Source organism: Sapajus apella, unplaced genomic scaffold, assembly GCF_009761245.1.
Source record: "Sapajus apella isolate SASKATOON/1434 unplaced genomic scaffold, GSC_monkey_1.0 scaffold61, whole genome shotgun sequence".
Classification (NCBI taxonomy): domain Eukaryota; kingdom Metazoa; phylum Chordata; class Mammalia; order Primates; family Cebidae; genus Sapajus; species Sapajus apella.
In genome coordinates this window covers 2,962,256-2,984,946 of record NW_022437001.1, presented here as the reverse complement: position 1 = coordinate 2,984,946, position 22,691 = coordinate 2,962,256, and the positions used below count along the sequence as shown (strand labels likewise).

The window sequence follows — 22,691 nt, the reverse complement described above, 5'->3', positions numbered from 1 at the left end:
CTTTCTCCCTGGCTTCTGAACTTCTGTATTCTTAACTTCTACATTCTACCAGCTGAGAGGAAATGAAGTCCATTCTGTTGGTGGGGTCTTTGGGAGGTGTTTTAGTTCATTTTCTGTTGCTATGAAAGAATGCCATACACTAGGTAAGTTATAAAGAAAATTTATTTTATTTTCTAGTTCTAGAGGCTGGGAAGTCCAAGGCATGGCACTGGCATCTGGTGAGGGTCATCCAGTGGTGAAAGGTGGAAGGTGAAAGCAAAGGTAGGCTAGAGAGAGAGGAAATGGGGCTGAATTCCCACCTTTTATAACTAACCCTCTCCCACAGTAACAACCTTAATCCATTCATGAGAGGGGTGCCTTCGTGATCTAATCACCTATTAATATTGGCCCCACTTGTTAATATTGTTACAGTGGCGATTAAATTTCCAACACATGAAGCTTGGGAGATATATTCAACCCATAGCAGGCGAATAAATCATAAGGACAGAGACTTCATGGGTGGGATTAGTGCTCTTACAAAAGAGGCCCAAGAGAGCTTATTTGCTCCTTCTACCATGTGAGGCTATAGTGCAACATCACCGTGAGTGAACCAAGAGCCCTCACCACACACCATATCTGTCAGCACCTTGATCTTTGACATCCTCCAGAACAGTGAGAAATTGATTTTTGTTTGTAGGTCACTCCGTTTTTTTGTATGTTGTTATAGCAACCTGAAGGACTAATACAGTCTTCTTGTGCCTTTAAAGTTCAGTGATCTTGGGAAACGCTTCTGGGGGTGGGAAAGAGAAATGATCTTGGCTCTATCTGGCTCCAAGTCCCTCTTTGAAAGTTGGCTGGGTGTTGTGATCGAATGTAGTTACCCAGATTTAGATGGAGTTCTTAAAACACCTCAGTAACATACAGGAGGATCTGTTCCATAGATTCTCATTGTGAAAGGGAAAATTACAAACCTGACAAGGGGGGACCACAATTGTCTTGTTTATCCCTTTATCCCATGCAACAGATATTTCTGGCATGCGATGTTTTTTTGAGTAAATTTTACTTTTGTGCCCCATTTAAGATATTTTAATAGGTGGGAATAGGTGGATGAAGGTGCTTTTAAAAATCTTTCTTAAGATAGCCAGTTGTACAGTTAGCCAGATGTACAGAGGTAGCATAAGTTCGTGTGAAAAGCAAATACTCCTTGTCCCTTTGTGTTTCAATTTTTAATATAGTTTTCTTCAAGAAAAATGATGCACTATGTTTATGTCCCAGTAATTTTTCAGCTTCATTAGTATCTGAGATGCCTGATTTGAGTTTTCTCTTTGGACAGCTATCACAACTGGATTCTTACATACTTATTTCTTGTTAGGTGTTTAAATCCCAGGATTATTCTAAGCCCCCTTATATTTTCAGTGTCTACAGCAGCTCTTTGCCATAGCTAAGGCTTAGTTGTGTTCATCTTTATCATTCTCGTTTTAGGCAATTGTTCTTGGTAACTTTTTCATAGTTTTATCACAATCTTAATTTTTTAATTTTGTGAATCAGAAATAAAGGCAAGAGCTTGAATGAATGCTCTTGTATTCCTTAAAACATGCTATAATTTGATCCTAATCCTCAGGATATTTTGTCCTATTTCCCATGTTTTCAACAGCCTGAAGGAGAAGTCATTATATTGTAATTTGTCAGAAGCCTTTCCTTATAGACTGCAGGAATGGGAAAATACTGGTTTGGTGAGATGGCCCTAAGTACTTTTCATTACACTGTATATAACACTTACTAACATTTCAAACTAAGTGAGTAAAATAACCTGCAGTGTTGACCTACTCTGTTACCTTTTGTTTGTTTGTTAAATTATAATCTCTTGCAATCAAAATGTAAAATGTTCACAATAGAGGTTTTAAAATATGTTCGTTGATCTCTTCCTTCACTATATGTTTCTAAAACTTTAGATTACTTTGTTACTTTTGAAATAGTGATGTGTGGAGGCCAAGGAGGTTTGCTGCTGAAAAATCATGAGGTGAGACAGATTAATATAAGAAAAGGCATGCAAATTTATTTAACATGTATACACAGCAGGCTTCAGAATTAACACCCAAAGATATAGGGGAAGTTGACCATTTTTATGCTTCAGATCAACAAAGTATAGACAGCCGTGTAGAAGTATGACTGGACAAAAAGGCATGATCTAATAATGTTAATAGACTGAGTTGGGACACCCAGCAAGGCCTGTCTATCTAGATTCTTCTTGGCCTCTGTGAACAACATTCCTTCCTTCTGGGTGTGGGGCAGGACCCTTTCTGGAATTGGGATGGGGTCTTGTGACCTACAGTCAAACCAGGTAGGTCAGATCATTTCTTTATGTTTTTACATAGAAAGTGAGGGGGAAATTAGAGTAATATTTTTAGACCTTACGGCTGGCTTTGGGGGAAAGTGTTCAAGTTTCTATGACCTTCCTTCATGAAGAGAGATTCTAGTTTTTATGGCTAGGTTTGGAGGAGGATATGACCAACAGCCAGGAAGGAGGGAGAAGGTCAGAGAAAAACATTTCTCTCTGAGGATGCCGCTCAGGCGTTCATTTTGGAGTATTGTTTTCTGAGCCTCAACAAATGTAATTATTTCTCAAAGGCAGTCGCTAAGAGTCTCTCCCCTAATGCCCTTGTTTATCATCTTGTTCTCTTTACTTAATAGTATTTTGCCTTAGCTGAATAAGAATCAAGAAAAAAGGGGTCCTAGAATCTTATTACTTGGTTATGTTGTTTATTAAGCCTCTGTAGGAGAAAGAACTTGAGAAATAGCCCAATGTAAACTTGTCTCTTATTAGTTTAGTGAGCAAAGCCACTTTCTGGAAGGTTCTATTTAAATTTTATGAGGTATTTATACATTTAGCAGAGTCCTAGCATGCAGTGGCTGCTTGATAAAATGGTGGTGGGCCTCAGCTTCTTAAAAAAAAAAAGTGTGAGAGTGTCCTTTGTAACTTCTTCCTCTAATTCTAGAGCTACTTCAGTCTCATCCTACTTATATATGGCAGCCTTCATATGTTTTCTTTTTAAATTAATTTTTACATTTTGTAAATAGAGACAGTCTTTGTTGCTTAGGCTGACCTCCTGGCCTCTAGCAATCCACTCGTCTCAGTTTCCTGATTAGCTGGGATTACAGGTACAAGCCACTACACCCTTCAGATGTTTTAAGATAGTGATCATGCTTTCCTCTACTACAAGTTGAGTGTCCCTCATTTGAAAATCCAAAGTGTTCTAAAATCTGAAACTTTGTGTGTACTGATGTGACACCACAAATGGAAAATTCCACATTTCACCTCGTGTGACAGGTTTCAGTCAAAATGCAGGTGTATAACATGTAGTTTATTCAGCCTCCCCAAGGGGAAAAAAAGATCATCCCAGCCCCTTTCAGCTGTCGTAAATTACTTTGGTGCATGTCCAGTTCCCCCACGAAAGCATACCCACAAAGAGTGATAAAATGGCACACGTGCAGACCAGGTGCATCAATGGCAGGTTCTCCACAATGCTTTGCATGGGGTTAAGACCTATGTACATTACTCACTGTTTTACTTTGTTGCTTATTCTCTGTTGTGTGGTGTAAAGATGCTGTTGAAAACATCATTGACACTTGTATGATACCCATAGGTTAATGCAGGTATTTCCAAAATCTGAAATTGGAAACCTTTCTGGTCCCAGCATTTTGGATAAGGAATACCCAACCTGTATTTTCCCTTCTCTCTCGTCCTCTAAGCACCATCACCTCTTTTTTTTTTTGATAAACATCTGGTCTCTGAATTCTTTATCACTTGCACTGAAATTTTTGAGTTACCATCGTTATCAATCACTAGATGCTAAAGGCTAGGCTTTCCTCTTTGACTCACAGCAAGAATAAAATAAAGGCACAACAAAGAAAGGAGTAAGAGATTAAGGAGAAAGATGGCCAGTAAAGGTCTTCAGAAGCTGAGGAAACTTTTGAGGAAAGTTTTACTTCTATTAAATGCACCAGTTGAAGGAATGACCCTATATGTACTATGCCCTATTTATTTACAAATATTAGGTGGCCACATTTAAATTTGAAGGTTTCTCTTTCTCAGTATCCTTAAGGTTGTATTGTTTCTCAAACTTTAACTGTGTTTGCCACTCAAAAATAAAAAACACTATAAAAATCCAACATCCAAATTGCAGAAGCCTAGTATTGCTATAACTACTTTAGTTACATTGTCACTTAAATGTTTGTAAACATAAAATTAGGTATGCTTATGCATATAGGTTTTACATAGTGATACAACCCAAACAAATTGACAGTGTAAATACCATTAAAACTGCATTACCAGTAAAAATGCAAAATAGCAGTATAAAGCTAGAGATACTGTTTGCTCAGACTAAGTTGGTGTTCCCCGTGTGACCGTGGTACTGAGTGCTGAGTTAGGTATGCTGTGTTTCAGAATGCCATGTAATGAGTCAGTTTTGTACAGCTAATGAGCCTTTATTCCTGTAGAGCCAAATTATGTCCTCTGGCCTTAACTTGTTGTGAACATGTCTTTTACACGTTAAGTCCACTTCACTTTTTCGTCATTAACTCCCAGCATAGTTAAATAGTTGAAGCCAAAAGACTGTTAACTTAGAAGTGGTTTTTCAGATGTTCCAGTGTAGGATCACATAAACATATTAAGTTTTATCATCAAAATAAACGCACAATGAAAATTCCCATAATGAGCTCCTGTAGATTTGGGGATATACTTGGCCTCATGTGTGAGGAGCAAAAAAATCCAGATCACAGATCTGATCTACTGGTTCCATCCTACCCAGGAGATTAGATATGATTTCTTCCTCACCGGGTAAGCTGTAAAGCCATTTGGTTAGTGGGTGGAAGTTTTGTTTTTACATTTACCTAATTTATTTGGTCTTAGGTTAAACTCCTCCCAGATTTGAATGCTAAAACATGGATTTGTGGAGATACCATTTCTTCATAGATATTCATAGATTCAAAGTAGTTTTTGTACCCTCTTCTCAGTAGAAAGTACCACAGACCAATAGCTGGATGTGACTTTAGGAGATGATTTGATTTAGTCACTTGTCTGCAGGTGTATTGAAAAAGCACTGGTCTTCGAGGTGAAAGATCTTATTTTGTGTCCCCAGCCCTGCTCCACAGGAAGAGCTGTTATATTCATTGAGCAAATATGTCAGTAATGGTCCAGAGACACAGCAGATGAGTATGGAGTGGGAACAGCACCTGGGCCAGAGCAGTGCACTTTGTGTTACTCTGCTAATTCCTTTAAGTTTACGTTTTGTGCAGTTTGGCCAGGAAACTCAATTAAATTGTTTGCCACAGCAGAATAATAAATCAGTCTGACTTTTTCTTACCCTGTATTTTTCTTAACCAGCTGGCTGTGGGAACTCATCTGTGAGGTACTTGAAATGGAGATATGTACAGTGGATTATAATCCACCTGATCTCACACAGACAATGCACTTGATGAAGGACATTGAACCAACTTGTACAGGCAGATGTACTCAGATATCTTTTCCTTGGTTACATTCTTTTGGAAGCAATGTTTTTCTTAATTTTCAAAGTTAGGAAAAAATTTAGGTTCCTAAGATTTTACTGATACTAGACCTAAAGTATCTTTCCTTTCCTTTCCTCTTTGCCTTCCTTGTTCTGTGCCACCATATTTAAGTATGTGTGTATCCTTCTCTCTAAGTTTGAAGAGTCCATGCACTTTAGATTTGTAAATAAGTTATCCTTTTTATCATTAAGTTCAGTGCTTACTTCCATTCCTAGAGTTAGGCATAGTCTCAATGTCCAAATTTTATATGACTCAATTTCTGCCACAAATCTCAAGACAGTTTGTAATTACAAACTAATTAGTTGTGTTAGGCAGTAGTACTGTACATATTTTAACAGAGGTGTATGAGAAACTTTATAGTAACTGATAGAAAAGTAGCCTAAAATTGCTATTGTTAAAATTTCTGCCTACATAAGATTCCATGTAGTTCTTTGTCCTAACAGAAAGGTGTGTGTGTGTGTGTGCGTGTGTGTGTGTGTTCAGAATACTTAACATGAGATCTACCCTTTCAAATTTGAATGCAGCATATGGTAGTATTAACTTATAGACACAGTGTTGTACAACAGGTCTCCAGAACTTGCTCATCTTCCAACTGAAACTTCATACTCACTGAGCAGCAGCTTTCCATTTCCCTTTTCCCTCACTCCCTAGAAAACACTATTCTAGTCTGTTTTTATGAATTTGACATTTTAGATATACCATGTAAGTGAAGCTATGATATATCCTGTGACTGGCTTATTTCATTTAACATAATGTCCCCCAGGTTTGTCCTTGTTGTCCATACCAGAATTAGCTTCATTTTTAAAGGCTGAATAATACCCTATTGCATGTATATACCACATTTTTCTTATCAGTTCATGCATTACTGGGCATTCAGGTTGTTTTCATGTGTTAGCTTTTGTTAATGATGGTGTAATGAGCGTGGGAGTGCCAGTATCTTTTTGAGATGCTCATATCAATTCTTCTGGATATATACCCAAAAGTACAATTGCTGGATCATATGGTAGTTTTAATTTTTTGAGGAACTTTCACACTGTTTCCGTAGCAACCATACCATTTTACATTCTTACCAACAGTGTACTAGTATTCCAATATCTCTACTACTTCTTCAGTAACTTAAAAAAAAAAAAAAAAACCCAGTCATCCTAACAGGAATGAGGTGATACCTCTTCTGGTTTTGATTTGCATTTCCATGATGATTATTGATGTTGAGTGTCTTTTTATGTACTTGACCATTTGTCTTTTTTGAAATGTGTATTCAGATTCTCTTTTTAAAAGTTGGTCTCTTTTTTTTGTACTATTTTTTATAGTTTTTGAATATCAAAGGATAAAAATCACATGGTCTCAATAGATGCAGAATGCAGAAAAAGCATTTGACAAAATTCAACATATTTTTATGATAAAAACACTCAATAAACTAGGTATAGAAGGAATTTACCTCAAAGTAATAAAAACCATATATGAGAAGCCCACAGCCAATATCATACTTAACAGTGGAAAAACTTTTCTCTAAGATCAGGAACAAGGCAAGGATGTCCACTCTTGCCACTTCATTCAACCTAGTACTGGAAGTAGAGCAACTTGGCAAGAAAAAGAAATAAAAGGCTTCTAAATCAGAATGGAAGAAGCAAAATTATCTGTTTGCGGACGACATGATCTTGTATGTAGAAAACCCTGAGGACCACACAAAAATTGTTAAACTAATACATTCAGTAAACCTTCAGTATACAAAATCAACATACACAAATCAGTTGTGTTTGTATACACTAATAACAAACTAATAAGGAAATTAAGAAAACAATCCTGTGTATGATAGCATTACAAAATTAAATTCACAGGAAAATTAATTAAGGAAATGAAAGACTTATGCTGAAAACGATAAAACATTGGAAGATGTTAAAGAATACGCAAATAAATGGGTAGACATCCTGTGCTCACGAATTGGAAGATTTAATATTATTAAAATTTCCGTATTTCTCAAGGTGATTTACAGATTCAATGCAATTATAAAAATCCCAATGACATTTTTTGTTTTTTATTTATTTAATTTTTGAGATGGAGCCTTGCCCTGTTGCCCAGGCTGGACTGCACTGGTGCCATCTCGGCTCACTACAACCTCCGCCTCCTGTGTTTAAACTATTCTTGCGCCTCAGCCTCCCAAGTAGCTGGGATTGCAGGCATATACCACCACACCTGGCTAATTTTTGTATTTTTAGTAGAGACAGGGTTTTGCCCTGTTGGCCAGGCTAGTCTTGAACTGCTGGCCACAAGCAATCCACTCCCCTTGGCATCCCAAAGTGCCGGGTTTACAGGCATGAGCCACCACACCTAACCCCAATGGTATTTTTTTACAGAAATAGAAAAACAATGTAAAATTCATGCAGAACCACAAAATATCCAAATAGCCAAATCAATCTTGAGAAAAAAGAACAAAACTAAAGGCAATACATTTCCTGATTCCAAAATATATTACAAAGACACAGTAATTAAAACATTAGGATGCTATCATAAAAACAGACACATGGAACAATGTAACAGAATGGAGAGCCCAGAAATAAACTCAAATATGTATGGTCAGCTGATCTTCAACAGGGTTGACAAGAATACACAGTGGGGAAAGGACAGATTCTTCAACAAATGGTGTTGGGAAAACTGGATATCCATATGCATAAGAATGAAACTGGAACCTTATACACAAAATCCAACTCAAAATGATATAAAAATTTAAATATAAAACCTGAAGCTCCTAGAAGAAAAACATAAGGGAAAAGTTTCATGACATTAGTCTTGGCAATGATTTCTCAAGTATCACACTAAAAGCACCAGCAACAAATGTAAAAATAGACAAGTGGGACTACATCAAACTAAAGAGCTTTCACATAGCAAAAGAAACAATCAACAGAGTGAAAAGGCAACCTACAGAATGAGAGAAAATATTTGCAGATAATATGTCTGACAATGGGTTAATAACTAACTGGAGATTTTAAATGTAGGGAGATTACTGTGCCTCAACTGTTTAAAAAACAGTATGTAAATACACACGTATTCCATTGGTTAAAAGGCACATCACATTTATTGGACTACAAAGTGCCCTTGGACTCTTGGTGTTTTCATGGTCTGAAATGGAAAAGAAAGATTCTGGTAGGTACTTGGCATCCTCATCTGCTGCTAGTGTCCCTAGATGCCTTCGGTTGACTTTTGATGGACTGGCGTGGCCTATGTATGTCTCAGACCATGCATGAGGCCCTTGATTCTGAGCCTACCAGGGTCATTCTAGGTAAACAGCAACATTACTTATTTGGCCTAGATGCAATGCAAATCCAAACCATGAAATATGTAAGTCTGCTTTGGAAATATGCATTTTCTTTATTACTTTGACAAACATTTTTGTTTGTTTGTTTTCCTGAGACAGAGTTTCACTCTTGTCGCCAAGGCTGGAATGTAGTGGTGCAGTCTTGGTTCACTGCAACCTCCGCCTCCCAGGTTCAAGTGATTTCTTGCCTCAGCCTCCCAAGTAGCTGGCATTACAGGTACTCGCCACCATGCCCGGCTAATTGTTGTATCTTTAGTAGAAACAGGGTTTCACTATGTTGGTCAGGCTGGTCTGGCTGGTCCTGAGCTCAGGTGATCCACCTACCTTAGATTCCCACAGTGCTCGGATTACAGGCGTGAGCCACTGTGCCAAGCTGACAAACATGTTTTAAGTGCCTGTTGTATTTCAGGTCCTGTGCTAGGTGCTGGTAATGTGAAGAAGGTACTGTCTGGTTTTTTTGTTTTGTTTTGTTTGTTCGTTTTTTTTTTTTTTTTTTGAGCTGGAGTTTCGCTCTTGTTACCCAGACTGGAGTGCAATGGCACGATCTCGGCTCACTGCAACCTCCGTCTCCTGGGTTCAGGCAATTCTCCTGCCTCAGCCTCCTGAGCAGCTGGGATTACAGGCATGCACCACCATGTCCAGCTAATTTTTTGTATTTTTAGTAGAGACAGGGCTTCACCATGTTGACCAGGATGGTCTGGATCTCTTGACCTCGTGATCCACCCGCCTCGGCCTCCCAAAGTGCTGGGATTACAGGCGTGAGCCACCACGCCTGGCCTGGTACTGTCTGTTTTTTGAGGGAGCTTCTAGTGTACGCAATGGCTTGCAGCCAGGAACTGTTTTCAGAGTCATTCGTGAAATCAAAACACCTTACCCACGTGTTTAGTTCCCACCCCCTTTCTAGTGGTTCTTAGTTGAACTGGGGTGAGTCTTGGGTGCCTGTACTTATGCCTCAACATCACTTGATTTTTAAAGAAATTCTCCACTAAGAACCACTAGCAGAAACAAATAGTAAATTATGCTTATGAGAAATCAATACACTGAAAGTTCAAAGTACAAAAAGAACAACGAGGAGTAACATAATTTTTATGTTTTAATTACCAACTATAATACACCTACAGAAAGTTTATAAAACAAACACAGCCCGTGAATTATGAAGTGAACATCTTGTGACCACTATTCATGTCAAGAAATAAAATACTGCCAGCATCTGAGAAGTTCTCCCTGTGTTCCTTCCCAGTTACAGGTCTCTCTCCTACGGCAACAATAGCCTGGTTCTTGCTTTACTTTATGTTTTACCACCTAACAAGGCATCCTTAATCGATGTAGTTTCCTTTTTCTGTTTCAAACTCTGTAGGAACTAAATCATAGTACACGTATCCTTTTGTCATCCATTGCTCACCATTGTTTACAAAACTCACCCAAGTTCTTGGATAGGGCTCTTGTTTGTTCATTTTCATTAATGTGTAGTAGTTCATTATGTGACCTCACCACAGTCTGTGTACCCATTCTCCTGTTGGACATGTAGGCTGATTCTCATCTTTGGGTATGAACAGAGCAATGCTTCTGTGAACATGTGTGTGTATATAGAGTGTCTATGTGAATGAATTAATCCAGGCTGTTTTCTTAGAGTGGATTTCTGGGTCATAGGATGTGTATGATGTTAACTGAGCACTTGATAATGCCAACCTAAGTGATTGAACCAACCGCTTTTTTCTAAGTGATTGAACCAACTTAAAAACTTTTCAGTGTATGAAGGTTCCTGTTGGTTTCCCTCCTTGCCAGAGGTGCTTCATCTTGAAGGGTCAGTGAAAAAGAGACAAGGGAAGAGAAGGAAGATTATTTCAGGCATATAAGAAGGAATGAGAATAAAGAGGGTATGATAATTTCGGAAGGAAATTGCCAGCATGCTGATATGACACTAATTTAGGAACCTGCAGGAAAGTGATGGGAAATGAGGTTGGAAGTGTGTGATGTGCTGAAGAGGTTGGCCTTTGTTCTAAGGGCAGTAGAGAGATAAAATATATATATATATATATATATATATATATATATATATATATATTTTTTAAAAATTTGTGACATCTGTGTGGAGGACGAGGTCCAGATATGGGACATTTTACTACCCTAACCCAGGAAGAAATGAGAGAAGGCAGGGTAGAAGGAGCTGGTTTCTAGAAGGGTTTAGACCAAAGTCAACAGCTCTGCCAGTTCTATTGAATGTGGGGGAAAGGGCAGATAAGCAGCAGGCTTGGTTTTTGCCTAGGTGACTGAGTAGTGGTTATTCCGTTCAGTACATTGGGGACTTCAGGAAGAGGAGAGTGTGAAGTCAGGGTAGCAATAGAGAGTGAAATTCATTTTTGACATGTAGCGTGTCAGATATTCATAGATTATCTGGAGAGAGATGTTCTGTTAGTGGGTTGAACTCAAGAGAAAGATCTAGGCCAGAAATGTCCACAGTGTTTGATTCCTCAGAGTGTAGATGGCGATTGAAGCCGTGGATGAAGATGAAGCTACCCAGAGAAAGTCTGAGGAGTATGAGGGATGGCTGGGTGGGTGTGGAAAGAGGAGCCTGAGAAGCAGACTGAGAAGCAACCTAAGAAATAGGAGGTAAAAGTAAAAGAGATCAGAGATGCTAGGGAGAAAGGATTTGCATGAAGAGGATTAGGACTGGTGTCCAGTGCCCTCTGAAGACACCGAGTGAAATTAGACAGAAAATGTGCTTCGCGTTTGGCAGTTAGGAAAGAAGTGTTTGGGGATTGGGACGAGCAACATTCAGCTAGTGGAGCCCAGGGAGCAGAAGTGATGCTGCGGTGGCTTAAGAGCAAAGGATGGGTGATGAAGTGGAAAAACAGATGAGGACTTGGAGTGAATGGAAGCCAAAAGCACATATTAGGTAGGATAGAGTGAATGGGGTGGGGCTGGGCCATTCGTGTGTTTAAGGTGGGACACCCTTGTGTATAATCCCATAGAGAGAGGGATGGAGGAGAGAGAAAGGTCCTGAAACCTCAGCCTGAGGGGAGGGAAGGACCCTCATCCTGTTAGAGGGACTTAACTTTGAATAGGAGGAAAGTACTCTGTCACTGAAAGGAAAAGGATGTGGAAAAAATGGGCATAGATGGAAATAAATGTGTAGGAATGAAGGTTTGCAGAGAGTGAGAAATTGGAAGTGTGTAGCCTTTTTTGTTTTTGAGACAGAGTCTCACCCACTCTGTCGCCCAGGCTGGAGTGCAGTGGTGCTACAACGTCTGCCCCCCAGGGTCTAGGGATTCTCATGCTTCCACCTCCCGAGTAGCTGGGATTATGGGTATGCACCACTACATGTGGCTAATTTTTGTATTTTTTAGTAGAGACAAGGTTTTTTTTGATGAGGCTGGTCTGGAACTCCTGGTCTCAAGTGATCCACCTGCCTCAACCTCCCAAAGTACTGGCATTACAGACATGAGCCACCACACCTGGCCGGCAGTTCCTCGCTTTTAATAACTTTTCTCTTCTTTAATGAGAGGCAGTTCACTTGGTTGAGTAAAGATGAAAGTTAATGGCCTTCTAAACATATACCCGACCAAGTTGTATTACATAACTGTGGACACTTAATTAACCTGCTAAAGATGTGGATGTCCTTTAATGGAGATCAAAGGTAAAAAGCCATAGCTGTGCCTCTGGAAAGAGTCTTACAGCAGAGTCTCACTCTGTCTCCATGCTGGAGTGGAGTGGCACAATCTCAGCTCATTGCAACCTCTAGCTCCTGGGTTCAAATGATTCTCTTGGCTCAGCTTCCCAAGTAGGTGGGACCACAGATGTGTGCCATCACGCCCGGCTAATCTTCGTATTTTTGGTAGAGACAGGGTTTCACCATGTTGGCTGGGATGGTCTTGATTTCTTGATCTCATGAGCCCCCCTACCTCGGCCTCCCAAAGTACTGGGATTGTAGGCGTGAGCCACCACACCTAGCCTGAAGGAACACTTTCTATTCCATTACCATACCTGAAAACATTTAAATTTTATAACCACCTTATGCTTCTATTTATCCTCTTTCTATACAGAAAGCAAAACCCTCAGCCCAGTGCAGTCGCTCATCCCATCTCAGCACTTTGGGAGGCCAAGGCGAGTGTATCACAACATCAAGAGTTTGAGACCAGCCTGGCCAACATGGTGAAACACAGTCTCTACTAAAAATACAAAATATAGCTGGGTGTGGTGGCGGGCACCTGTAATCCCAGCTACTCAGGAGGCTGAGGCAGGAGAATCGTTTGAATCCGGGAGGCAGAGTTTGCAGTGAGCTGAGATCGTGCCATTGCACTCCAGCCTGGGCAACAGGGTGAGACTCCATCTCACACACACACAAAAAAAAAAAAAAAAAAAAAAGTAAAACCCTCTTGTATATATTACTCATTTGATCAGGATTTGCAAAATGATTTCCCCTAAATCTTTTATGATCAAAGAACTTGAAAGAGAGAGAAGGCAGGGAAAGGAGAATGAATATGTGTATGTGAATATGTATATGTAAAGGGAATTTTAGCTAAATTCCCTTTAGCCAAAGACCACTGGGAGCATACATGTAGTTGAACAAGTTGGGTTTATTACTTTTCGCAGTAAGGAAGAACACACCTTATAAGATACCATGTGGTGTCTTAGTAAGAGGGTATTAGAACCTATCATAAAATTTGGGCTCTGGCTGGGTAATATTAGGGAGAATCTAAGGAAGGGGGAGCTCACTGTGTCTTGGGTGCTGTCAGAAGGCAGGACAAGTCTATGATTGGGTATCTCTATAAATCTTATTTATAGGGAGGGCAGAATAGATTGAGGAAAAAGCTATGGTTGGTAAAGAAATGGCAGTCACTCATTTAGTACAGGAGGGGGATGTTTGGTATTGTCGATTGCACAATGACCTTGTTTTTGTGTCACTTTATCATAACAAAGTCTTAGAGTGACTTCATTTGATAGAGTCTGAGATTATGTCCAACAGAAGAACAGAATGACTTGACTCTGACAGACCAGCTTGTAATAACATTGAAGTCTAGCTATGAAAGATCAGTTCTGGGACTGCTTTATCTACTTATTAAAAAAAAAAACATATGCATGGCCCTAGTTGAACTCTAATTTTTATTTTGTTAATTTTTTTATTTCAATAGCTTTTGGGGTAGAAGTGGTTTTTGGTTACGTGGATGAATTGTCTAGTGGTGAAGTCTGAGATTTTAGTTCAGCCATCACCTTGTTTTGTTGAGTGCAGTTTTAACATACATTGACAAGAGTTTAAGAACTTCTCTCATACTTTTTTTTTTTTTTTTTTTTTGGAGGCAGAGTCTCATTCTTGTCATCCAGGCTAGAGTGCAATGGCGTGGTCTCAGCTCACTTTAATCTCTGCTTTCTGGGTTCAAGCAATTCTCCCGCTTCAGCCTCCCGATTAGCTGGGATTACAGACGCCCACCACCAAGCCCAGCTAATTTTTGTATTTTTAGTAGAGATGGAGTTTCACCATGTTGGCCAGGCTGGTCTCAAACTCCTGACCTCAGGTGATCTGCCCACCTCGGCCTGGGATTACAGGTGTGAGCCACCATGCCTGGCCTCTCACGCTGTCATTTTTTATTAATACAATACAGTTTAATGCTTTAGGATGCAGGATGTACTTTTTTAGCTGTACCCTTGTGAGAATGGGAGACAGGGAGACCTATAAGTCAGCAAGGGAGTCACAAATCTTAAACAAGAATCCCTACATAGGAAGAATCTGTGCAGGGGGAGGCCAATCATTTCTAATCAATTTTCCAGATGCATAGTATCTAACCAAGAATGATTTTTTTTTTTTTTTAAATAGAGATAGGGTGTTGCCCAGGCTGGGCTTGAACTCCTAGGCCCAAGGGATCCTCCTGCCCTGGCCTCTTTGGGATTACAGGTGTGGGCTACTGCACTCAACCTGATGAATTAACATCAAGACTTGTAACTAACTGCCCAGGGAACCAGCATCTTAAGTTCTTTTGTCATCATATTCTCTCCTTGTAGGCAAATCTATGTAAGAGACAAAATTACATTCTGAAGATAGTTTGATTTGGATGGGGACATTACAATACAAGCTAGCTTGGGTATCTTGGTGGCCATTGTCATCAAGGTATGACATCTATACTTTAGGGATTTGTGTGCCCAGTACACAAAAACACAAGTCTGACCCTAAAACCATGTGCTGAAATGTTGAATGGCAAGATTACTAAAGTGGGTTTCGTGCCATGTCTGCATTTAGCATGAGAGCTTGTGCATAGTAGGTATTCAGTGCATATTGCAAGGACTTGTGTAGGCTTAAAGGATAGAGGGCAATGGATACAGGGAAGAGGGTGAGGCTATTGAACTTATTTGTGTCTGCCATGGGTATAGAGAACCCTATCTTGTAGCCATTTGCCAACCTTGTAGGCATTTGCCAACCTGGTTCAGAACTTTAATACAAGCTTATGATGGAGCTAGTCTACAAGTTTGGTTTGTTTGCTTTATAGGGACAGGGTCTTGCTCTGTTGCCCAGGTTGGAGTGCAGTGGTGAGATCATAGCTCACTGTAGCTTTGAACTCCTGGGCTCAAGTGATCCTCCTGCCTCAGCCTCCTGAGTAGCTAGGACTACAGGTGTGTGCCACCATGCCCTGCTAATTTTTGTATTTTTAGTAGAAACAGGATCTTGCTATTTTGCCCAGGCCTGTCTTGAACTCCTAGCCTCAAGCAATCCTCCTGCCGTGGCCTTCCAAAATGCTGAGATTACAGGCATGAGGTACTGTGCCCAGCCTACAAATTTTTAATAGAAACATTATGAAGAGAAGATGGGAGAAAGGGAAGGAATTAAAATTTATCTGTAACTACAGAAAAGCAAATTAAGGGGCTTCCTTTACCTGCTTCATTCTGACATTGTGAACCTGTGTAAGGAAACAAAATGCAGAAAAATTTAAGAAGCAGGTCTCTTTGTGGATATGTCAACGGTGTAGAGGCACGTTGACCAAGCAAATCTGATATATGAAATTTGCTCATTTTATTTTTTCATTATTACTCTTTATATTGGGACAGGCTTTCCTCCCACATGACTTATTACTTATTCCTGCCCCCCCTTTTTTTTTAAATACTTTTTTTTTCCCATTTATTTTATTGCATTTTAGGTTTTGGGGTACATGTGAAGAACATGCAAAATTGTTGCATAGGAACACACGTGGCAGTGTGATTTGCTGCCTTCCTCCCCATCACCTACATCTGGCATTTCTCCCCTTGCTATCTCTCCCCAGCTTCCCACCCCCCACCATCCCTCCCCTATTTCCCCCCAACTGACCCCAGTGTGTAGTGCTCCCCTCCCTGTGTCCATGTGTTCTCATTGTTCAACACCCGCCTATGAGTGAGAACATGCGGTGTTTGATCTTCTGCTCTTCTGTCAGTTTGCTGAGAATGATGGTTTCCAGGTTCATCCATGTCCCTACAAAGGACCCAAACTCATCGTTTTTGATGGCTGCATAATATTCCATGGTGTATATGTGCCCCATTTTCCCTATCCAGTCTATCGTCGATAGGCATTTGGGTTGGTTCCAGGTCTTTGCTCTTGTAAACAGTGCTGCAATGAACATTCGTGTGCACGTGTCCTTATAGTAGAACGATTTGTAATCCTTTGGATATATACCCAGTAATGGGATTGCTGGGTCAAATGGAATTTCTATTTCTATGTCCTTGAGGAATCGCCACACTGTCTTCCACAATGGTTGAACTAATTTACACTCTCACCAACTGTGTAAAAGTGTTCCTATTTCTCCACATCCTCTCCAGCATCTGTTGTCTCCAGATTTTTTAATGATCGCCATTCTAACTGGCGTGAGATGGTATCTCAATGTAGTTTTGATTTGCATTTCTCTGATGACCAGTGATGATGAGCATTTTTTCATATGTTTGTTGGCCTCACGTATGTCTTCTTTTGTAAAGTGTCTGTTCATATCCTTTGCCCACTTTTGAATGGGCTTGTTAGTTTTTTTCTTGTAAATCTGTTTTAGTTCTTTGTAAATTTTGGATATCAGCCCTTTGTCAGACGGGTAAACTGCAAAAATTTTTTCCCAGTCTGTTGGTTGCCGATTCACTCTAATGATTGTTTCTTTTGCTGTGCAGAAGCTGTGGAGTTTGATTAGGTCCCATTTGTCTATTTTGGCTTTTGTTGTCAGTGTTTTTGGTGTTTTGGTCATGAAGTCCTTGCCTACACCTATGTCCTGAAGGGTTTTGCCTAGATTTTCTTCTAGGGTTTTTATGGTGTTAGGTCTTATGTTTAAGTCTTTAATCCATCTGGAGTTAATTTTAGTGTAAGGTGTCAGGAAGGGGTCCAGTTTCTGCTTTCTGCATGTGGCTAGCCAGCTTTCCCAACACCATTTATTGAACAGGGAATGCTTTCCCCATTGCTTGTTTTTGTCTGGTTTGTCGAAGATCAGGTGGTTGTAGATATGTTGTGTTGCCTCCGACACCTCTGTTCTGTTCCATTGGTCTATATCTCTGTTTTGGTACCAGTACCATGCTGTTTTGATTACTGTAGCCTTGTAGTATAGTTTGAAGTCCGGTAGTGTGATGCCCCCCGCTTTGTTCTTTTTGCTTAGAATTGACTTGGTTATGCGGGCTCTCTTTTGGTTCCATATGAAGTTTAAGGTGGTTTTTTCCAGTTCTGCAAAGAAGGTCATTGGTAGCTTAATGGGGATAGTATTGAATCTGTAAATTACTTTGGGCAGTATGGCCATTTTCACGATATTGATTCTTCCTAACCATGAACATGGAATGTTTCTCCATCTGTTTGTGACCTCTCTTATTTCGTTGAGCAGTGGCTTGTAGTTCTCCTTGAAGAGGTCCTTTACATTCCTTGTTAGTTGTATTCCTAGGTATTTTATTCTCTTTGTGGCAATTGTGAATGGAAGTTTGTTCTTGATTTGGCTCTCTTTAAGTCTGTTATTGGTGTATAGGAATGCATGTGATTTTTGCACATTGATTTTGTATCCTGAGAACTTGCTGAACTTGCTTATCAGTTTCAGGAGGTTTGGGGCTGAGACGATGGGGTCTTCTAGATATACAATCATGTCGTCTGCAAATAGAGACAATTTGACTTCCTCCTTTCCTATTTGAATGCCCTTTATTTCTTTTTCTTGCCTGATTGCTCTGGCTACAACTTCTAATACTATATTGAATAGCAGTGGTGAGAGCGGGCATCCTTGTCTGGTGCCACATTTCAAGGGGAATGCTTCCAGTTTTTGCCCATTCAGTATGATATTGGCTGTTGGTTTGTCATAAATAGCTTTTATTATTTTGAGATATGTTCCATCGATACCTAGCTTATTGAGTGTTTTTAGCATAAAGGGCTGTTGAATTTTGTCAAAGGCCTTCTCTGCATCGATTGAGATAATCATGTGGTTTTTGTCTTTGGTTCTGTTTATGTGGTGAATTACGTTTATAGACTTGCGTATGTTGAACCAGCCTTGCATCCCTGGGATGAAGCCTACTTGATCATGGTGGATAAGCTTTTTGATGTGCTGTTGCAATCGGCTTGTCAGTATTTTATTGAAGATTTTTGCATCTATGTTCATCATGGATATTGGCCTGAAGTTTTCTTTTCTTGTTGAGTCTCTGCCGGGTTTTGGAATCAGGATGATGTTGGTGTCATAAAATGATTTGGGAAGAATTCCCTCTTTTTGTATTGTTTGGAATAGTTTCAGAAGGAATGGTACCAGCTCCTCTTTGTATGTCTGGTAGAATTCAGCTGTGAACCCATCTGGACCTGGGCTTTTTTTGGGTGGTAAGCTCTTAATTGCTGCCTCAACTTCAGACCTTGTTATGGGTCTGTTCAGGGTTTCGGCTTCTTCCTGGTTTAGGCTTGGCAGGAGGCAAGTGTCCAGGAATTTATCCATTTCTTCCAGGTTTATTAGTTTGTGTGCATAGAGTTGTTTGTAATAATCTCTGATGATGGTTTGAATTTCTGTGGAATCTGTGGTGATATCCCCTTTATCATTTTTTATTGCATCAATTTATTGCTTGGTCAATTCGGCTGTTGATACTTGTGCATGCTTCACAAAGTTCTCGTGTTGCATTTTTCAGCTCCATCAATTCACTTATATTCCTTTCTATTTTGTCCATTCTCGTTAGCATTTCATCAAATCTTTTTTCAAGGTTCTTAGTTTCTTTGCATTTGGTTAGAACATGTTCTTTAAGTTCACAGAAGTTTCTTACTACCCACCTTCTGAAGTCTGATTCTGTCATCACACTCGTTCTCCCTCCAACCTTGTTCCCTTGCTGGTGAGGAGTTGTGATCCCTTTTAGGAGGAGAGGTGTTCTGGTTTCGGGTGTTTTCATCCTTTTTGTGCTGGTTTCTTCCCATCTTTAAGGATTTATCCACCTGTCGACTTTGTAGTTGCTGGCTTTCAGATTGGGTCTCAAATCTTTCAGATTGACGTTCTGTTTGTTGATGATGAGGTTATTTCTGTTTCTTGGTTTTCCTTCTGACAGTCTGGCCCCTCTGCTGTAGGTCTGCTGAGGTTCACTCCAGGCCCTGCTTGCCTGGGGTTCACCTGCAGCAGCTGCTGAACAGCAAGGGTGGTTACCAGTTTTCTTCTTCTGCTATCTTTGTCCCAGAAGGATAACCGCCTAGTGTCAATCTGATCTCTCTTTTATGAGGTGTCTTTTTGGATATATAGGGGTCAGGGAGCTGCTTGAGGAGACGGTCTCTTCTTTATAGGAGCTCAAATGGTGAGCTGCGAGCTCTGTTGTTGTTCATTCAGAGCTGCTGGGCAGGTACTTTTAGGTCTGCTGCAGCAGAACTCATAAACTGCTTTTTGTCCCCAGGTACTCTGTCCCAGGGATTTAGGGCTTTATTTATGAGTTTCCGTTATGCTGCCGCCGCCTTTTTTTTTTTTTTATCCTTTAGACCTGCCCAGCCCAGCAAGGAGGCAGCCTAGTCACTGTCGGCCTATAGCAGCTTTGCTGAGCTGCTGTGGGCTCCGCCCCGCTGCCCAGTGAACTTCCCTGCAGTCCTGTTTATATGGGTATAGTTAGAACTGCTTTCGCGATGGTGGCCCGCCTCTGTTGAGGCGGAGTCTCTTTGCTGTGGCGGGTTGCCTTGGCAACGGCGGGCTGCCTCGGTAATGGCGGATGCCCCTCCCCCACAGAGCTGGACCATCCTGGGTTCAGCTGCGCTTGCTGTGAAACTGTCAATCCAGTGTTTCTGGTTGCTGTTCTTTTGTGGGGGTGGGGCCAGCCGAGCCTGATCACCTGGCTCCCTGCCTCAGAGCCTTTTTTAAGTTGGTGTTCCAGTCGCCTGTTGAAGAGGCGCCGGGGTCTGTTTGTTTTCCCCTGCAGCCACTCACTGCGCTGGCTTAAACAGCGGCACTGAGGTTTGTGGCGCTTTTTTTTTTTTGCCCTGGAATCTACTGTCCTGGTTCTCTGCTCAGTTCCCTTTTTGAACCGGCGTATGGGCGACTTCCCATGGCTCCAATCGCCAGCCAAAAGGGCCCCCGTACCGGTGTATTTTGTACGGGAACCGCAGCTCCGGGGCGCCAACAAAGCAGCCGCGCGGGGAAAAGCAGCGGCGCTGGCCGGCGCTGGCTGAAACAGAAGCGCTGGCGACCATGGAGCACCTCCGCCCGGGAATTTCCTAGTCTGTGGGCAATAAAAACGCGGCGTCCACTCACCCTCTGCGCTTTCACTGGGAGCTGCATTCCTGAGCTGTTCCTAAACGGCCATCTTGGCTAAAAATACTTTTTCTTGCTAAGATTCCTTTTTCTCTTCTATCTTATACTTTGAATCAGAATGTACAATTAAAGTTTTATGATAGGTAAAAATAGTTAGAGCATTTTGATGTGTGAATTGCTTTCTCTATGATGTTAAAGTGAAATTCTGCTTTGCCCATTAATGCATATGTGTGGTTATAGTTCTGTTTTATTGATAACTATTTTTGAAATTGTATGCCATTTTCCCAGATGATCATACTGTGAAAAATGATTTAGCTAAGCCTACAGAGATGAAAAATCTCTAAATGGTGGTGGTTGGGCTAGATTTCACATTACTGGTGTAGAAATGGTGTTAAAGCCTGTGATTGGTTCCCCAGTTATCTTGGGCAATGCCTTAATTATACCCTTAAATGGAAGACGTTACTCTTTAAGTCATTCTTGGGGCCAGACACATATAATCCCAGCACTTTGGGAGACCAAGGGGGGCAACTCACTTGAGTGCAGGTGTTCAAGACCAGCCTGGGCAACATAGCAAAACCCTGTCTCTACTAAAAATACAAAAATGTAGCCAGGCATAGTGGCGTGCACATGTAATCCCAGCTTGAAACGCTGATGTGGGAGGATCACTTGAGACAGGAGGTTGAGGCTGCAGTGAGCCATGATTGCACTACGGCATTCCAGCCTGAGCAACAGAAAGAGAGACCCTGTCTCAAAAGAAAGAAATAAAATAGATAAAAGTAAAATCTTCTTGTATGCCTGACCTGTTACTGATTTGTTCATGTGCCTTTGGAGGCTCTAAAATTTGCCATTAATCAGGATTTCAAGAACATTATGATAATATGGATATTAATAGGTTTTTCTCAGGAATTCCATTTCACTATTTTGGTTACTTTTAAGTATTTAAAATATTTAAGGTTCATATTAATGTTATTAATGAGTGTGTTATACTGAATATGAAAAAATAATGGATTCTTTTTGAGTTACAAGATAACTAAGAGGAAAATCTTAGAGTATAACACTCCTATCTTATATGTCAAAAAGTCAGGAGTATGAAAACATTGGGTGATTTCCGACTTTCCTAGATGAAAAATTATGGTATCTTAACATACAATTTTTGGAAAATTTGGAACTAAAAATATCAGTAAACATTGAATTAATAAGCTGCTTGGCAAATAATATAGCTCTTATGTTGTACTTAATAAAAATTAAGCAGAAGGTTTCATGAGTAATGAACATATCATTTTAACTACTTCGTATCCTATTTAAGTAGATACAGAAAAGTGTTGTCTATTTAAACAGTAGTTATTTTAAATTTACATTCTTTAAGAAGAAAAATGGCTGAGGTATATTTATTTGAATGGCCAGAACTCTTCCTTAATGTTTGTGGTGCTTCATTAGCTTAACAAATAATCTTGTACCTCAGTATAATTGATGTGATTATTCTTTGATTAGGACTGAAATCTATAATGGGAAGAAAGATACTTTATTTTTTTATAGCAATATATTGTGACATAATTTTTTCTACCAGAATGAGATTTTTTTAAAACTAAATTAATAAATAGGCTTTTGGAATCAGGAAGTACTTCAGAATTCAGCTGGTTCAGCCACTTCAGTTTATTGCTAATGATACTGCAGACCTAAGTGTGGAGAAATGAATTATCCAAGGTGACACATCTGGTAAACATATTTGGTCTAGTGCTTCTCACCCTGTCATCCATGTTATTCTCTCAAAACCAATCTAGACTTTATTTATTTTTATTTATTATACTTTAAGTTCTGGGGTGCATGTGCAGATCGTGCAGATTTGTTACATGGGCATACATGTGCCATGGTGGTGGTTTGCTACATCCATTGGCCCGTCATCTACATTAGGTATTTCTCCTAATGCTCTTCCTCCCGAATCCCCCACCCGCTGCTATTCCTCCCCTAACTGCCCAACCCCCAGATCCCAGTGTGTGATGTTCCCCTCCCTGTGTCTCTGTGTTCTTATTGTTAAACACCCACTTATGAGTGAAAACATGTGGTGTTTGGTTTTCTGTTCTTGTGTCAGTTTGCAGAGAATGATGATTTCCTGTTTCATCCATATCCCTGCAAAGGACATGAACTCATCTTTTTTTATGGCTGCATAGCATTCCATG

At 40.2% G+C, this 22,691-nt stretch overlaps 1 protein-coding gene across 7 annotated transcripts in view; it reads left to right on the top strand.

Annotated features, from left to right (window-relative positions):
• The window catches only part of DCLK2 (doublecortin like kinase 2), a 185,921-nt gene that overhangs the window by 6,816 nt on the left and 156,414 nt on the right, over nucleotides 1-22,691 (top strand). The gene's annotated exons all lie outside the window — the stretch shown is intronic.